Consider the following 20,854-nt stretch of genomic DNA (forward strand, 5'->3'; position numbering starts at 1 on the left):
AGAAACACACACACACACACACATGCCAAACCATGTGATGTACTCCAATCATGTAATAATAATAATGATGTGTATCCTCACTCCATGTAACACACGCCAAACCATGTGATGTACTCCAGTCATGTAATAATAATAATGATGCTTATCCTCACTCCATGTATAATTTGTCATTGATAAGTGAAATATTCATAACATCAGGAAATAGAGCAGGGTGCATATGTCCCTGTAGTTTAACTACTAATGACAGAGATGTGGGAATTCAGTTTTAAGACGCAATCAGAAATATTTGAAACAGGGCAAAATATTCCAGAATAAGAGTCCTTGTTAATAAATATTTTGAAATGCAGCAGATATTGAGAGTTAGAGCACTTTGTGTTTCACGCAAATGGCAGTGAGTGAATGTACTGTGTGCTACTAGCAGCTGGACAATTATAGTAAGACCCTGTCATTTCACATTTAGGTATGCAGGCTACTAGATCTACATAATATGTCAGCAATTTAAAGAGTACAGAAACCATTATTTCTGAAAAACTCAAAAGGAAGGTTTCTCATGCTTAATTTAATGGCATCTTAATTTGTCACTAGGCATAAAGGTGCTATGTAGTTACTGCAGTCACTATGGAAAGATGGAAAGATAAACAAATAAATAAACAATAAATAAAGACAAACTGAATTAATCAGCTAACAGTGCATACTTCCAAACATAATTATATGGTTTAATAATGTAAAGGAATAAACCAAAATTGTCTTTTAGCTTAAAACCACCAGACCATGTTTCATAAACATTTTTGACATTCTTTCAGTTAGTAAAAGTCATGTCCTAAAAATTAAGTGGTACGCCTCCCCCATCTCTTATTGTGAAAGAACCGTCTGCCCACTGCAGGGTGAGACAAGTCACATTTTCACAGATCTTTTAAATGTGTTGCTAAAAAACATTCTTTCACAGTATTCATAGAAACCAAAGTTTGCTGCCATAGCTGCAGATGTGAAAATGCTATGAAAAAGTACCCTCAAAGGATTTTAAAAACCTATCATGCACCTCTGAGTAATTCTGAGCTCTCCCCGGCAACCATTCATTTCTCCTGAACAGTAGAAATTTGCAATATGAAAGTGGATTGGCTTGCTTTTCCCATGGGGCCCCTGTATCTCTTCATGCAGTGCCTTGGGTAAAAAGCAATGCATACGTTTACAATATAAATGTGATTTAATCGACCTCCCTGTCAGCAAGAAATGGCAAGCATATCAAACAAGCCCATGAGGGATGAAAAATTGTAAATTATTCTTGTGATGAGTTTCCCTACAAGTCATCTAAGCTAGTAGGTAATTCTATGCAGAGCTGCTCCTTGAAACAATAATTAAGATAATTTTGTATGACAAGGAGAAAAATGTATTGCTATGTATGAAATGTGCTTTACATTAACAAACTCAAGTATGTTCTCTATTGATTGTAACAACCCCCAGCTACTGCTCTTCAAAGCTCAAATTAATTTAATGATGCACAGACTTTTCCTTGACACTTTATTTTTTTTCCTCTGTCGACAAGCTTATGCTAAAGACCCTCTGTGAGCTCATCAGTGTGCAGAAAGCCTCATGGGCTATTTATAACGGCTCATATTTAATAACAATGTCTTTCCCTAATCACTATGCATTGCATTAGGAAATGGTAATTATAATATGGTTTATTAATATGCTGCTTAGAGCAGACAATGATATCAGTTAGTTTTTGCACTTCACTGTAAGCGTAGACAGTTCAAATGTTTTGACATGCATTACTTTAAAACAATCATATTCATCAATGCTCAGCTGCAAGCCATCAACCAAAGGAAAATCTTACACCTGTCAAATATTTGCAGAAAACAGCTCCACCACTGCTTTTTAAGGCACATCTGCATTTCATGAACTACCTGCATGTCTGCCAGTCTTCAAAGGTTTTGCTGTTCTCTAGTGGTTTCTTTCTTGCTTTGTTACAATTAGAAATAGGTACAAGCAAACAAACAAATGGTTAAAGTGATAGCTGACTGTAATAAACTGATATGCAGGTAAGGACAGAGAATTATATTTTAAAAGAAAAATGCTAAATGAACTATTACAGCATGAACATATGGTCAGTGTTTCACCAGTAGAAAAATAATATATGTCAAGTATAAAAACGTACCCCGAGCCATCTATAATGCTTTTGCACATTTTAAAGTTTTTCTTTCATGTGACACATAAAACTTTATGTATGCCTTGATTTGTAGGAATTGTAATACATCTACAAAAATAATTTTTAAGTGTCTTACCAATGTATTCAACAACTGGATTGTAATACATGTCTCCAAAAATCACTTTTAAGTGTCTTACCAATGTATTCAACAAGCGGACTGCTTAGAGCTGTCATAGCTATGTAAAACTGCTGAAAGCATCAATCACTGAGGGAAGAAATGCATAGCTGCAGGAGAAATAAAACAATAAATGTTCCTCCCAATAATATATCACCACTTTCCTTCATTACTCTATTTCTGGTATTAGCTTCTCTTTCTGCTACCTTTGCTGACTTCAGTTTTGCAAACTAGGTTTCACTAGTCGAATCTACTTCAGGCTGGGCCACTTGGAAATAAATATGACAAATACTCTGAAAGTCAATATCACAATTTTCAAACAATAAAACATGTCAGCATTATGTATTAAATCACTGTATGATATTTGCAACAGGAAGGAATCATACTAGCTTCCCAGATAGAAACTGCAAAATACTCAAGGACTAGGAATTCAAGAGCTCCTTTGATGTCCTGGTGTAAAATCTTTCAGAAATGATTGTTTGCACAAAGTTAGTTCCATAACCTCAGTTTTAGGTTTGGTAAGTGTTTTTTGACTTCTTGTTAAACATGCACCTTTAAAGTGTGTGTGTGTGTGTGTGTGTGTGTGTGTGTGTGTGTGTGTGTGTGTGTGTGTGTGTGTGTCTGTGTGTGTGTGTGTGTGTGTGTGTGTGTGTGTGTGTGTGTGTGTGTGTGTGTGTGTGTGTGTGTGTGTGTGTGGTGTCTATAAAAAAGGTGATGGTACCATACCTCTCAACTTGGAAACATAAAAAATCTGGACAAGGCCCATGAAAAATAGGTACAAATCTGTACGCTGATTAACATACAATTTGCATACATAATTATGTAACCCAGCCCACTCCAGTGGAATTGTGGGATACCAACTTTCAAATGCAAACTGAAGAACAGACAACCAGAATATGGCACAAGAGTCCCCCTGCAGCCATTCCAATGTCCCATTACCTGGCTATTTCACCCCATTTACCATAAACACTAATGTGTGCATACTGCTGTAGTAATGCAATGGTTTGGATTTTATTTTTACATTTTACAGGCCAATGCACAAACACCAATAGACATCTGCTAAACAAAGCAACACTGTCTCACAATGAAAATAGACTTGGCATTAAAACTTCTCTGCCCTTGAAACTCACATTCATTGAAACAACATTGAAACCCACACCACAATCAAAGAAAATACATTTGGCCAAGTGGTGGATTTTTTTGGGCTGTTTTCAAATCATTAGCCCCTTACATTTAGATCAGAGATGGTTTTCAGTATTCACAATGGTATACACTGCATACATGAGGCATTTCACTTCTTTTTGAACTTCAGTGGTGGAGTCAATGCATCTTACTTAGGCGGACACAGAATGCCATAAAAATGGAAGCAAAGTGGAAAATGTTCTGTCACTAGATTAGCTTTCAATGATGTAGAAAATATGCTGAAAGAAAAGGGTGCATGCAAGCTTGTAAATGGTGAGGAAACTTGCAAGAGAAGATGGTGGGGTATGACAGATAAAGAAAGTAAGTGACAGTTGGAGGCAGGCTGCAATATTTGTGAAGGAAAACTACTTGAGTCTGAAAGTGCAGTGGTGGGAGTTCTGCAGAGACCCTCATGCAAAACTACCATTCTGTTATTGGCAAATATGTTTCCTTAGGTCATCTTGTGATGAAAGATGTTATGTCAGCAGAAAATAACCCATGTTTCATTTTTACATGCAAGAGCAGCATCTTTTACACACAAAAACTATGATTCAAATGTTTTTAAAGGTTATCACATCACATGCAAAAGGGTTTTAAAAAACTGAAAGCTGGACCATTTTGCAAGACTTAATAGAATAGAATGCATCCCCCTAACAACAGAATACAATTATTGGCTTCTCAAGACAAACTTAAGAGCTTTGCAAGCTTCACCTTGACATATGACATACAGATGGAAGAAATGCAAAAATACACAATGCGACTTTGTTATAAACTTTCATAATGTTCACATTAAACATTAATATTACCTGGCACCTGAACTCACAGAGGAAAAAAAGTGTGATATAAGCAAAGCATAGACCTGGCGGTTGTGTCACCTAAAGGCAGTATGCTTTATAAACATAAAACCCTGCAACATGCAACATTGCTTCTACATTGTGAATGCATATCATCTACACTTTCCTGAAAATATACACCTTACTCATGTTTTGCCATCTCAAAATCAGTGCAAGTCAACAGCATCTTCCCAGCAAGTGCAAATTACATAAAGTGCACAGTCAGTGCATCTTACCTGGTAAGCAACACATTTTCTCATTTTACAAATCTGTCCCATAAGACTCAGAGGATTCCAAGGATCCTAGTGACTAAGTTATCACCAGCCACTCAGAAGGCCCTTGTCAATTATGTCACTCCACTGCCAATGTCGCATTCCGGGTTAGATTACAGTCTATAACAAATATCTCATACAGTCGCTCCAACTGTACTGAAATCCAACCCGCTGCTGTAGGTCTAAAGCTTACCCAAAAGAAATGCTGTTTGACTAAAACAGAGTTTCAATATCTAGGACACCATACATGTACTAGTGTTATTAAGCTATAGCAGATTTGTATGATCTGTCCACTGCCCTGCATAACTGAACAGCTCTAGATGACTAACTTGGCAAGCTTTTGTCTGACCTTGCTTTGTACAATCCTCTGACTTTTTAACAGATTTTTTTAAAGAAAAATGCGGCATTGTCGTCATTTCAGCCAGAGCATTACACAGCTAGATTCCTTACCTTCTAAATAAACCAGCGAGCCTTCTAATAAAATCATCATAGTGATAATACATATCCTTTCCGCGAGCCTTCTAAATAACTCCTTGCCGTTCCCACTCACAAAACATTCAAACTAGAGCCGAAAATAGGTGCGCGTGCTAAATTCCGACAGGCTGGTAGCCCCCCTGATGGAGCTGACGTCATCGCGCACGCGATGACGTCAGCTCGCAAAGCACAAAAAATAAAAAACAAAGTGCGAAAAATAAAAACACAAAGAAAAAAATCGGAAATGAAGGGGTGCCACTCGGGAATCGTGGCACCCCATTATTTGGACCCCAAAACTCGGTAAAACCCGAATAATTCGGAACAGTTGGGAGGTATGGATGGTACCCATATGTTTCATTTGGGTCAAACCCCTCCCCCCCATGCAGCCATTCCAGTGTCCCACTATTTGGCTATTTCTCCCCAGTTGCCATAAACACTGTTCAAAACTCTCAGTGTGCATACTGTTTTCTGCTTTACTTCTACAATGATTACAGATATTTGGATTTTACTTAAAACTTTTATTTCAAATTTTATAGCACAAACACTGATGTTTTATAGCACAAACACTGACAGACATTTGCTAAACAAAGCAATCCAGTCTCATAAGGGAAACAGACTTATCATTAAAATGTTTCTACTTTTGAAACTCACATTGACTGAAACAGCATTGAAACCCACATTAAAAGAAAATTCATCTAGCCTGTGGCAGATTAAGTTTACCTTCGAGCTGTTTTCATGTCATAGGTCTGCATGTCTTCCTGGTCACTTGTCTTGTGTATTCAAATGAGGCTTGGGTGTTTGTTTAAGAAGTTTATTACACACACATCAGGATGGATGAGTGGAACATAAAACTTAAACGAACTAGCTAACTGACTGAGTGCTATACACATACATACCTTCACTTTGGCTGCTTACACAAAATGGCACTCTGCTTGCACATGCTCAGTAGGGTTATATGCATGTTCCCACGAACTACAGTGGCTTTAAAAGTACAGCAAACACACTGTGATCTACATCTTCCCTCAATGATAACTTTGTCAGCAAATGAAAAATGACAATCAGATACACATAAAAATTATATAAATACATAAATAATAACAATCATGTCCAGGTTGCTATGTATCGAGGGTTAGGTCCTGAGATATGACCTGACCTCATTATATAATAATCAGTACTGGGTTTATCAACAGGGGCAATTACTGGGGAATGCTCTTCAATAGGAACTTCAGGGACACTTTCAGGAAAAGGAACAGGAAATGAATTGTTCTCTGGAACAACACTCGATAGCATACTCTGAGAATGAGAATCTCAATTACAGACAATATGCTGTAACATTGGCTCAGACACCAGCAATAAATATTTCTGATTCCACCTAAATTCCATTCCTTGTGACAAAATGATATACGATCTTGGTTCCACACATAGATGTTTCACAAGTCCTACTCGATCAAAACCTGTTGCTCTCTGCATCCTCACTATCTCTCCTTCTTTTAATGGTTTGAGAGGTTTGCTGGTTGTGTCATAATGGAATTTCTGTGACAAACACTTTTTCATGAGTTGGGCTTTTACTACTTTGTTGTTTTTAGCACTTAGAATCAAATTCTTACTTATTGGTAGTGTAGTTCTAGTTTGTCTCAACATCAATCTTTGAGCAGGTGAACCAAGTAAATTGTCTCAAGGAATGTTTCTGAGATTAAGCAAATTGAGAAAAATATCAGTCTTGTCTCTTCTGGATTTGTCCAACAACTGTTTTACACTTTGAACTGCAAGTTCAGCCAAGCCATTAGATTGTGGATACTCAGGACTACTAGTAACATGAACAAAGTTCCATGTCTCAACAAATCTTTTGAACTGCTGACTTGTAAATTGTGCACCATTGTCAGAAATGACTTTGTGTGGACTACCATGGACAGAAAAATGTCTCTTCAATTTCATAATGACAGTACTGGAAGTTAGATTAGGAAGTATGTTGATCTTGAACCAGTTTGAATAAGAGTCTACTAATACCAAATAATGCTGACCATTCCATTTGAAAACATCTGTGACTACTATCGACCAAGGTAGTTCAGCAATCTGGTTCAGCTGACGTGGTTCTTTTTGTTGGTGCGGTTTAGTACTATTACAAATTGAACAAGCTAAGATTTCCTTCTCAATATCTTTTGACACAGAAGGCCAAAATACTAGTCCTCTCACCCTTGTTTTGGAAGAATCAGTTCCCAAGTGACCTTGAGGCAAGATTTTAATATACTCTTGTTGCAAATATTTTAGAATTTCCATTTTTGGACCTTTCATGATGATACCATCTTCCATCAAAATCTTATCTCAATAAGGAAAATACTGCTGCACGTCTAGTGGTAAATAAGATTGTTTTGCTGGCCATCCATGACTGATAAAATGGTTCAGTTTCTGGAGAACTGGATCTGAAGCTGTGTGACTTCTAAACTCATCGAGACATGTGGAAGAAAAATTTCTCACTTCCATAACTTCAAAATCAACTTTTTCATTGTCATACTCGTCATTCGTTTGTCTGGGTGATCTGAATAAAGTACCAGCAAGATAAAGAAGCTTGCCTTTTGTGTAAACCATATTGAAATTGTACTTTTTCAGATTTAACATCATGTGTTACAATCTAGCTGGAGGTGTGTGCATTGGTTTTCTCAAAACAGTAACCAGAAGTTGGTAATCAATTTTAATCTGGAAAGGTCAGCCATAAATCACTGAACTTCGAACATACAAACACTATTGCCAAAAGCTCTTTTTTCAATTTGCACATACTGCATCTCAGTTTGAGTTAGAGTTCTAGACGCATTGGCTACTGGTCTGCCCTCTTGAAGAATTACTGCACCAATCACTCCTAAATGTGCCATTCTGTCTAGCTCTGCTTTTACTTTGCCCTGCATTGCAACTGGAACCTTCCATGCTGATCTGACAACTGGGCTTACCTGGTGGTCTAAATTCCTGGAGTATACAACTGGGAGTTTGCCAATGTCATCTTTGTAAATATCAGCATATTCAGAAAAAATATTATGTGTGAAACCTTCATTGTTGTTGATGCTTCCATGGTGGGACTTCCTTAATAATGAAATCAGTCCAATTTCAAACTATCTTTGAGGCCTAGAAATGATTGAACGTGTCTTTTGACTATGTAGAACTGCAAGTCATGGCTGTTCCCAGCAGAGTAGAATGAAGCACTGCTGAGCCTTTGGTTTGAATCTCTTCACCACCATAAGCAACAAGCTTTGCACTCTTTTCCAAATCAAGTTTTTCACTGGCTTTTACCTTAGCAAACATTTCTGCTGATGTAACATTGCACTTTGAACCAGTATCAACTTTGAGCTCTACAGCTCTCCCATTAATCAGTACAGTACAAAATACGTAACTCTTTGCCAACAAATCTACTGCATTAACCTTTTCCACAAGCACAGAGACACCATCATCATAAAATGTAGGGTCGCAGCTTTCTACTTGATCAACTTGCTTCTTGGAATGCTCTCTTAATAAAAGAATATGCTTCTTTAGATTTACAAAGCTTCCTGAAATTATTCCACTTTTTACATCTGTGGCATGGCTGACCAAAAGCTAAGCACTTTTCTCATTTAGGTTCGTGACTGCCTCCACAATTACAACAGTTGACTATGAGGTTTACCATGGTTCTGCTAAATCACCCCTCAGTTTTGCTGTGTTTGCCCTGGGTTTTACTAAAGCTGCGCCGGGTTTTATTGTGGAAGCCACACCCTTTGGCCTATACCTCTTAACCTCGTGCTGCATACTGTCAACATTCATGCTGGAAGAAGCTACCAGCATGCTCTTCTCATTCGTTAGCATATTCATGTGCTTTTCTGTAAGCTCATATATCTGACAAATCTCTATGACTTTGCTTAAAGTTAAATCACTGTCTTGAAGCAAAATCTTTTTCACTGCATCATTATTAACACCACACACAAGCCTGTCTTTTATCATCTCATCTCTCAGATCACCAAATCTGCACATTTGTTTCTCAAGTCAGTTATATACGCTGCAAAAGTTTCTCCAGGCTTTTGATCTCTTGTGTAAAATATGTGCTTTTCCACTGTAATATTCGTTTGAGGGTTGCTCATTTCTCTAAATTTATGTAGTAAGCACTCAGGGTCTTCCACATTTCAGCCTGTACCACAGTATGACAGTCTTCCCTGCCTCTGCATAAATAGCCGGTGCATGCACAAATGAACGTTCTCTCTTAATGGCTTCTTAACCATCTAAATTGAGCAGAAAAAATGCTTTTCTATGTGCATATTTATCAGAAAAAGCAGCCTGTATGAAAGTATATTCTTGCTGAAACACATTCCAATTTTCAGCAATATTATTATCAAACACAAGCGGACCAGGTCTGTGAACTCCCTCTGCCATGCCAAATAAATGTCAAACACACACCAGGTACTTGTAATTATATTCAACAGCACAACAGACTCTTTGAAATAATTGTACTCTTTGAAAAGACTGTGCTGTAATACTGCACACGCTGTTTGCACACTTTAGATACTTTGAAAAGTTTACTTAATGCGAAAATGTAGTACATTGCGAAAAAATACAGTTGTTTTCTCTTTTTCAAACATTTTATATGATTCAGATATTGTTTCAAATGTTTTTGCAATTATTTCAAGTAGCTATTTCAATATGTCACAATTTTGAACATTTTGTTTATTCAGTAATTGGTTTGGAATGCTTCACTTTATATTCATCAAAAAATCATTTAAACATGTTTAAGTACCTGGAAATATTTTCTGACCTATTTACAAGTCATTTGCACCACTCTTGTATATGCCTCCATTTCTGACTGTGCGCCATATGGTTTTAAGAAGTTTTGACCTTGGATCCCATTCTGACACCATGTCACTCGTCTTGTGTATTCAAATAAGATGATGAGATATGGGTATTCGTTTAACAAATTTATTACACACAAACACATCAGGATGGTGACTGGAACGTAAAACTTAAGCGAACTAGCTAACTGACTGACTGCTATACAAATACATGCTTTCACTCCAGCTGCTTACAGAAAATGGCGCTCTGCCTGCACATGCTCAGTATTTTTATGCATGTGTCCATGGAATACAGTGGTTTTAAAAGTACAACACACACACTATGATCTACACTCCCTATTTTCGAGTGGGTTTCCTCAGGGTGCCCCGGTTTCCTCCCACATTCCCAAGACATGCTGCAGGTAGATCAGACATTCTAAATTGGCCTTAGGTGTGAGTGTGTGCATGCATGTGCCTTCTGAAGAAGGTTGGGTGCTGGGCTGGCAACTCAACAATGTAAAACTCCACTGCCACTTGTTCTGCAGACTCATGATCCACCATGGTGATCCCTAATGGGTACAGCTGAAAGGAGAAGAAGAAGACTGGAGAGTCACAGATAATAATTAAACCAAACCAGCCAACAGCACAAGACCTATAAAACCTGGTCACATTTTGTCTATTTTCAGCAACTAAAAACTGAAACCCGAAAAGATTTTATACAAAACATGACAAAAAATTGCCAAGACAAAAGTTGGTTGATCATAGATCGACCCAAAGGGTCCTCCTTGGTGCAGTGGGTTGGGGCGTTGGGTGTTCAACTGATGAATGATGAATTTGATTCCAATTAATGGTGGTATGGAGAACCAATGCCGTTTATTATATGGCAAGGTAAGGATATGATCAATAGCAGGCTAGAATTGTCCCAGTGTTAGGAGATATTTTAGTGGGTGAGAGCCCCACAGTACCAGGGTAGGACCGGAGTCTGGTCATCATTAGCTTTTACCTTCCAGTGCTAAAAAATTAAGTAAATTTTGCTCCAGAATAATTCTAATGATCTATTATGAATGCTACCTGCTATGAGTTGGGGCAACATTATGTTGTAATTTTTTATCCAAATTGCCACTTCAAAGTCTCTATTACCTCCTAACATTTGATTACTGTTCATACTATATAGGGAGACTGGAAGTTTTCCATTACTCTTTAGGGGGCTATATCACCCATGTTGAGAACCACTGGTTTAAGTAAACGTAACTCAAAAGTGACTCACATTTAAGTTACTAGTTACTAAAAAGTAATATATTACTATTACTGGTCACTATTTTAAAAAAGTAACTAGTTATATTACTACGTAATTCCAACAGGAGTAGGTGTCAAAAGAAACCAAAACCAAAAAAAACACTGTTTAACACAAATTCAGAGAACAAGCTGTATAAAAACGAACGATGCCACCATAAAGCTCGAGGGAAACTGGTTTATTAACGTTTTCAATGCACATACGTTTTCGTCCAAAAGACTTCATCAGACATTACAATGTCTACTCCCTTGATTACCTTTTATACCATCTCCTGAAACTGTCACCCTATCACATCTTAGTTCCAATTAAACACTTGATTTAAAAAACTTGGTTTAAAAAAACTTTTTAAAAGTTCATACTTTCAACTTTAATTCCTTATAAACAATTCAAACTTTATATTACAACAATAAATAAATAATAAATTATGATTAATGATTTTAAAAAGTGTTTAAAAATAAATGTTTAAAAATAAATGTTAAAAACATTCTTCTTTAGAAGTAAGGCAAGTACTCCATCTAAAGGCCAAAGTAGGAATATCTTATATTTTACTTACAATTTGGCAGCTCTAAGCTTTAATACAGGGGCCAAGGAGACAAAATCATTTAACCCAAAATTCTTACTGGCATCAAACTTTAATTGCCAAAACAATTCCCAGTATTCAATAGTTGTCTACCAAGACCCTCCACATGGATGGCTTTCCACCTTTTCTAATACAAAAAAGTGAAATTTAGCTGAAGGACAAGTGATAGTGTGTCTAAACAGGGCATTATTCCCATCTTTATTTTTAACATCATTCAGATGCTCATATATACATCTCTTGAGCTTCCTAGTAGTTTTACCAACATAGAAAGCCCCGCATATATCACACACTCCAATATACACCACCCCTATGGTGTCACAATTACAGTGTGTGTTAGCTTCTATTTCTATCCCTCTTCGAGATATTAATATCTTTTGCCCTTGAAGGATGTAGGAGCATTGTGAACATCTCCCACATTTGAAGGTTCCTGCTCTCTTGGCACCATTACTTTTCTTTCTACTTTCTAGTACTTCTTTTATGTTTCTACCTTTCCTATAGGTGAACCTTAAAGGTTCAGTAAAAATGCTGTTCAGGTCGGAGAATTTGCTAAATTTATTCCAGTTGGAACTCACTACCTTCTTAATCAATGTAGTTTCAGTACTGAAGTTTAAAATAAAGTTACTACTCCAGTTGATTTCACTCTGGTCAGTCCTGGACTTCTTCTCGTCCTGATTTAAAGACATCCCTAGTATTGGGCAAACTTGTTATTCTCGAAGAGGGATAGAAATAGAGACTAACACACGCTGTAATTGTGACACCGTAGGGGTGGTGTATATTGGAGTGTGTGATATATGCGGGGCTTTCTATGTTGGTAAAACTACTAGGAAGCTCAAGAGATGTATATATGAGCATCTGAATGATGTTAAAAATAAAGATGGGAATAATGCCCTGTTTAGATACACTATCACTTGTCCTTCAGCTAATTTTCACTTTTTTGTAGTAGAAAAGGTGGAAAGCCATCCATGTGGAGGGCCTTGGGAGACAACTGTTGAATATTGGGAATTGTTTTGTTAATCAAAGTTTGATGCCAGTAAGAATTTTGGGTTAAATGATTTTGTCTCCTTGGCCCCTGTATTAAAGCTTAGAGCTGCCAAATTGTAGGTAAAATATAAGATATTCCTACTTTGGCCTCTAGATGGAGTACTTGCCTTACTCCTAAAGAAGAATGTTTTTAACATTTATTTTTAAACATTTATTTTGAAACACTTTTTAAAATCATTAATCATAATTATGTAATATTAAAAGTATTCATTACAAGTTATTTATTGTTGTAATATAAAGTTCAAATTGTTTATAAGGAATTAAAGTTGAAAGTATGAACTTTTAAAAAGTTTTTTTTTAAACCAAGTTTTTTAAATCAACCCCGGGATTCATGAAGCTTGCGCCAGGCGTCGGAGTAGCGTTGGCGATCTAGCGCCAAATATGGCTGCCGAGCGATTCAGGTATGAACTGTTTCCACATGCACTACCAGCATACGGCAGAGCTGTGCAGCTCCCGGCGCATATATGCTAATTACCCCATGCGCAGCAGTGTAGCATGCAAATGAAGGTATATAGCGATTCATGAAGTGGTGCAGGCATAGCGTAAGCGTGTAGAAATGTAAACCAAAAAAAACAGTTTACATTTTGTCAAACATAAAATCGGAGCCACAAAAGCGAACCAAACTTACGTATTGCAATGTTAATATATGCCAATGGCTAAATATATAGCCAATGGCATAAAACAACATGCACAACATATAAAAAATAACATTTAATATCATGGCCACACTAACACAAAGTAAAACTGCAGTGCAGCTGTGCACAAATAGGATCACAAGGAAAATATATTTAGATGCCATAAAACTGCAATGTAACACAATTCATGATATCCCCATAATAGTCAATGGCACGCATGCTACACCACAACCATGGCGCAAGGGTTGCTTAGCGTCTGTGACAGTGTTCCGTGTGGTAACTAGGAATTAGCAGTCAATGCCATGCAAATGAGTCAAGTAATATTGAATCGCAAATGCCCCGCCGGCATAAGGATGTACCACACGGTGTAGAAGTACAAAACCGAGGAGTGGCCTGGAGGTAAACATGACATCAAGAGAGGGGTGCGCCACCGTAGCTGTAAGCACATTGGATCATTGCTAATCCATGTTGTGTGTTGCAAAGCAAAGCCGCAGGATAGGGGTGTGGAAGTAGCCATAGTCTTACTTAGCTGAGAGCACACAAGTTCATGTGAACGTGGATGAAAACCCGCACGAAACCTGGTAAACGGCTGTGCGCGGCACGCACCACAGCTGAAACAGGAAGGATATGGGAAGACAATAAGGAAATGCTGCAGCATGGTAATTGGAGTACAAATGAGTAATTAACATCTAGAAACTCACAGTAGATCATAGACAACAGCTAACAAGGCTGCTAGCAGCTACCTGCAGAACAGGAAAGGGGAGGTGCTGTACAGCAAAGAAAAGAGAACTGTCACAGCAGAGCAAAGCAAACTTGCAGTAGATCAGCTACATAACACATTTCACAACACAATCCTGGGTTGTGAAAGTACAAAACAAGAAAGGCAGCAGCTGGATGCATGCCTGAAAATGAGAGGGGAATCGGGTTGAAAATTGAAGTAAAGGGCAATAGATGAATCACAGCAGCCAAGAGTAAGTCAACACCAAAGGCCCCACAATAGCAGTACATGCTGTAAAACCAATAATTAATATACCCTGCAGCTGGAATAGCACAAACACACCCAATTACACCAGCATCATCCATTGCACAATAGTATAAGGTGTGAAAGACCCACACACACACTTGTGTGTTCCCAGACACTCTGCACCATTGGTGTATACAGATGGGGAACGTTTAATATGTACATGTTAGGGGCCACCATAGCTTTGATTCACCAGCATGTGTTGGAGACTGACGGTGGTGTGGAGGATGATGCTGACAACCATCTCAAGCACTGGAGGAGGAGAAGAGTGTTCAGACCCAAGGTAACCTACCAGGGGCTACATGATCTGGAGATAGTAGAGTGTTACAGGGTGGACAGGGGCATCATACAGCAACTTGTTGAGCTGTGCCGGCCACGCCTCAGAGCCAGAAGTAACAGAGGGGAACCCATCCCAGTGGACACAAAGGTATGTGTAAGCTTGAGAATACTAGCCACAGGTACCTTCCAAAGGCCAACTGGGGATATCATGGGGATCTCACAGGCATCAGCATCCAGGGTACTCCACCAGTTCCTGGATGCCATGTTACCAGATGCCAATGAGCACATATACTTCCCCCGAACACAGGAGGAGTTGGCCAGCAATATGCGTCTCTTCCACAGTGTGGCAGACTACCCGGAGGTACTGGGTGCAATAGACTGCACGCACATACACATCAAGTCACCACCCAGTGAGCAAGGTAGGCGCTACATAAACCGCAAGGGATTCCCCACCATCAACTGCCAGGTCATGTGCAATGCCCAGGGCATTATCAAGGATGTGTGTGCTGGCAGCCCTGAAAGCTATCACGACTCCCACATCTGCCATGCCTCACAGCTGTATCAGGTATTTGCCAGGGGGGACATCCCATATGGCCACCTGGTAGGGGATGCTGGCTATGCACTGAAACCATGGATGATGACTCCCATCAGAAATGCACACACAGCCATGCAAGAACACCATAATGAGGCACACGCAGAAAACAGAATCATCATAGAGCGCATGTTTGGGATGCTGAAATCACGGTTCCATTGCTTGGACATAGCTGGTGAAGCAACATGTGCCCACATCTCCATAGTATGTGCCATGCTACACAATATGATCCTGCGGAAACAGCTGCATCAGGGCCAGAATGGTGAAGGCCTTCACAGCCCACCACCATTGCCAAGGGACCCACAGGCACAGAGGGACTCAGACCATGAACACCCTGTGCTAGCCCCAGTAGGCAGATGGAGGTGTGCCCAGTATGCACATGCCTTGGCAAAGAGGGAACGTATAGCACACACACTGACAGTGTAGGCACTCATGGACTGACACCCTTCGCCACCTGCACACACAGCAAACATGGATGGCACACACACACACACACACACACACACACGACCTCCTGTAAATTGTCATGTATAGATGGTCTATTGTGTGCATCCTACATAGGTAGCCCTCAACTATTATACACACAACCACCATTGGCACAAGGTAAGGCAATACCTGAACAGTAAATTAAGTTAACAGCATGTATCCATACTGTATGTACAGGTTCATAGATATATAGGTAGGTGGGTCTACTTCATTTGCCCGAACTTCCATTTGCCCGACACCCATTTGCCTGACCCCATTTGACCGAAATTTCATTTGACAGACACTTCATTTGACCAACAAGTATTATTGGCAAGAAAAGGGGATATGCCCCCTTCCCCACTGTAGTGCAACCCTGGAGTTAGAATATATAGTTAGGGGAGGTGTGGGGGGCACAGCCCCCCAAAATGGGGGGTGTGGGGGGCAAAGCCCCCCACTTACTTTTGTTTTACTAAGCAATATTAAAGCAAAACTAAACAATATAATATGAAATTAAGTGGGGGGCTTCGCCCCCCACACCCACCCAACTATATATTCTAACTCCAGGGTCGCACTACAGTGGGGAAGCGGGCATATCCCCTTTTCTTGACAATAATACTTGTCGGTCCAATGAAATGTCGGTCAAATGAAGTGTCAGTCAAATTAAATTTCAGTGATTTGGTCTTGGGCAAATGGGTGTCGGGCAAATGGAAGTTCGGGCAAATGAAGTAGACCCAGGTAGGTACATGCCCAACTGCCAAGGCCACTCATAAGCATAGGCAAAATGTGTCTGCTGTCGCACCCCATCGATTAACTAACTGTCCCTCTGTGGAGCAGAGCCAATTGCGGAATCCCTGGGGTGTAGCCACTGTTCACCACCCACTCTGCAAGGATTCCCTGGAGTGTTAGTGAGGGGTTTTGTATAATGTAATCAGGGATGTGTTTCCAAATAATGGGGAGTATCCCTGACAGGAATCTTCACAGATGTGTACATGTTACATAGTATACCTTAAACACAGCTTGCATATATAGGTAGTTCTCCACAGAATAATAAACATGTGGAACACACAACCGCTGAAATGTGTGTTAATCACCGTTGCACTACCAGTGCCTGCTCTGAGAGGTAAGCTATCACTGGCAGGATTAGAACACGCAACCATGTACACATTCATTACAATAACATACCACTAAGCTACCTGAGATGTATCAATGGCAGTCGTGCGTGTATACTGACAAGATAAAACACAAAAGGTAGGAATGTGTTGAAATAGGACAAATCGGTATGTACCCAATGAAAGGTGTATGTTTTATATATATATATATATATATATATATATATATATATATATATATATATATATATGTGTATATATATATATATATATATATATATATATATATATATATATATATATGTATATAGATATAAATAATATATGGGTATATATCGGTAATGTGGGGTATGTGAGTCTTTTGCTGGTTCTGTGTGCGTCAGAACTCTGTGGTTTCGGGATTCCATAGGTATCCCGTATACAGCGGTTGAAGTGTTCTATATATATATAGAGAGAGAGAGAGAGAGGGAGAGAGAGAGAGATATATGTCGATATATGGGGATATACATATATATGTAGATATATAGATAGGTTAACAACATCTACATAACCATGGAGGTACATATAAATGGAATACCTACCACATACCGACTGCTTTACATACCAATGCGTGTAATCCTGAGGCTTAAGGTCCGAAAGAACACAGTACCGAAACACCAGATGCGCGAGGTGTAAAATCACGATGTTAAGGGACAGTTAGTCAGTGCTTCTGGTGTTGTGGTTCAGGTAGGTTACTGTGTGTAAGTGTGTTTCTTAGGGCTGTAGTGTGTGTAAGTGTGTTCTGTGTGTGGTGTGTGTTCTTGGGGGACTGTAATGTGTGGGTTTGGGTTAGTAGTGTGCGTCTGTTTGCGTGACCTAGGAGGTAGAATATTAAAGTAGGGGGTGGTGTGGGGGGCGCAGACACCTACATGGGGGTGTGGGGGGGCTTGGCCACCTGCTCATATGTAGTGTAGGATGGTTTGTTTGGATGTGTTGGGTAGCAGTGTGTCTGTGTGTGCGTGTGTGTGTTCCATGTTCGTTTTACTTTCGCGAGTTAGTGTCGTTGTCGGTAATGTAGGGTATGTGAGTCTTTTGCTGTTTCTGTGTGCATCAGAACTCTGTGGTTTCAGGATTCCATAGGTATCCCGTATACAGCAGTTGAAGTGTTCATATATCTGTATAACATGGACCATAGCAATCACACATTCCGCCACTACCAATCTTTATGAACAAAGGATATGGAGAGTATATGCCTATACACTATTACAAATATGTGCTATGGACATGAGCCAATGATAGTGTTACCACCTGTCCCACTTTGCGAGAGACACTCCCCTCTTTGGGTGGTTGTGTCCTGACCAAATATATTAAATGCGGCAAATGTCCTGGGATTGTAGTACATAATTATGCCCCATATGTACTGTAATAGTTGCAAACAATAGTTATTTCTGTATCTAAAATACCTACACGTTACAAGAAACAGGATAAGCAATTAAACTGCTACAAGAATAAGCTTATAATTAGGCAAGAAAGGAAAGTTCTATCCCTTGTACTGACCATGGGTTTGTGTCGGCCTGTAAATTCTGATGTGTGTCCCGGAAATGTCCCACTATGGCCATATGAAAAGGTGGCAAACCTAGCCAAAGGGGGTCAGTCACCAACACAACTATGATGACTGCAAATACCTATGACAGAAATACACAGCTTTCATGCAGCAGCACTTTATTACATTCAGATGTATTACCGAAGGGATTCAAGGACTAACATCACCTGCATGCTATACTGGAACCACATAACAGTGCCTTAATGAATCAGCCTGCAATTATGATTGTATTAGTCCACAAAAGGATAGGCGTTCAAATAGGGAAGAAACCCTCACTCACATATCGATTATGTATAAAAGCAGTTCCTACACACCTGCATCTGCTCTGCACACCCACCAACATCACCCCCACACCCAAACATATTACAATACAAACTGTAATAACATCACAAATCATTCACTCACTGTACAACATCTGCAGAAGCCTTAACAAACCTTGTCAGAGACACACTAACATGACCCTATGTGAAATGGCTGCTGTTATACAATGGAACAGCTGCTGATGTTACAGGGTTTGTTTGCACTAATCCCATTTCAGAGGGTTGTGTGTACACCGGGATGTGTTACAATTACTGAGTAACAGCACAGTATGCTACACTTCTACACCAAATCAAGGATGTCTGGTGAGCACACTGTAAACCACATAACAGTTCATGCATAGCCATACAGCCTTGAGCTGGCCAAACATCCTTGCCAGACTTAAACATCTGCAGAAGTATCATGTACAAACAAACCCTGCATAAGTAGCATTCTGAAATATAACAGCTGTACTCACATGTAGAACAACATTGTCTAGCCATTACACACAGTCCACGGGAGTCATGAAGCTAATATATCTCTGTGTGTCTCCATATAGCTGTTGAAATATATCACACCAACACATCCAGGCTGACTTCCTCGAAAGTAAGGCAAACGGACAACGCCCAAAAGGAGTACTCAGTTATACACCACTGTTGCCATGGTATCGGCTATAGGAGTAGCTGCACAGCTGATGTGCATCTAATTAACTACTTTGGAACAGCAATTGGTGGACAGGATACACATGTTACCGATATGTAACTAGAAAAGGATGTGTTATCACACATTCAAACCATCCGTATATACCAGTGGAACATTACAAAGAACATTGAAACACAAACTGAAAAGGATTGAATCAACAGTTAACGACACCTCGGGTTACTAATAAGGTGTGTAGAACAGTCATTATGTCTGTGTATGTAGTACCTTTCTGTAGTATTTAAAGTGCACGCAATCCATATAGTGGAAACAGTTATCTTGTAGTGATGTATTGTTGAGCATAGTAACGCTTGTAGTATTTCTGTGTACTGTTGTAGGTCACAAGGCAAACACCGCATACACCACAAGGGATGCTATCTAAGGGCTTTGAACAGAAATACTCCTCACCAGCAGATGTCAGTGGCAGGGCTGGTCCAACAAGTATGTGCTATAACAGGGAATAGTATATGTTGGTATATTGGAACTGTAGCCATATGTATTGGTGTATTACTGAGAATAGCATATGGAAGGTTGGGCCACTGTGCAATTATGATTTGCATTGTGGGATATTGTGCCAATAACTGTGTAATGTACAATATTGTAGGCAGATATGTATTACAAGCTACATAGCATTACTGTAATGTTAGGCAAACATTAGTTATGTCTATTGGCATTTACAATACACAATAACAGGATACATATGTCTTTTAGTCACCCGACAGTTTATCAGCATAATAGCAAAGTAAAATGGAAGAGCTAGTTAACTATCCATGCACATAAGACATGTAATATGTGCAAAGGTAGGTACTAGGCTGTCTTACCAAGGGTATTCATAAGCCTAGCTAGAGTGTGTTGGCTTTCACCACCCCCATAGGTTGGTTCCCTGTGCCTCTGAATGGCAGAGCCATTAGTTCCCTGTGCCTCTGTCCAGCAGAGCCACTGCAGTGATCCCCGGGGTACATGTCTGTCTCCCATCCACACGTCAAGGTTTCCCTTGAAGAGTGCTAGTGAGGGGCCCTGCCTGATGTACATTCGAATCATGTTCCAATGCATGGGGAGTGTCCAGGTCAGGAATCTATCCATCCAGCATGTCCTACTCCTCGTTGTGGTTAGGTGTATATCCCTAGAGCATGTGGCTCTCAGGGGCCTCTGTTTACGCGGAGCATATCCAGCAATACAGGGTTGGACATGGGCCTTGTATATCAAGCAGAGATCACCTGTGAGTATGGGTTATGCAACGGAGAACAGCTGGAGTTTCTTAGGTTGGGCTGCAGAGGTCATCTGTTTGACTTCAGTAATCCTCTTGGTGTGGTACTGGTGTGGTCTTCCAAGCTGTTGCAGTTGTCTTGTAAGGTATATCACAAATGGGGTGTTGTATCCTTTAATGGGTCTAATATGTC

Source organism: Protopterus annectens, chromosome 14.part0 (genome assembly GCF_019279795.1).
Source record: "Protopterus annectens isolate FY-2018-M chromosome 14.part0, PAN1.0, whole genome shotgun sequence".
NCBI lineage: Eukaryota > Metazoa > Chordata > Ceratodontiformes > Protopteridae > Protopterus > Protopterus annectens.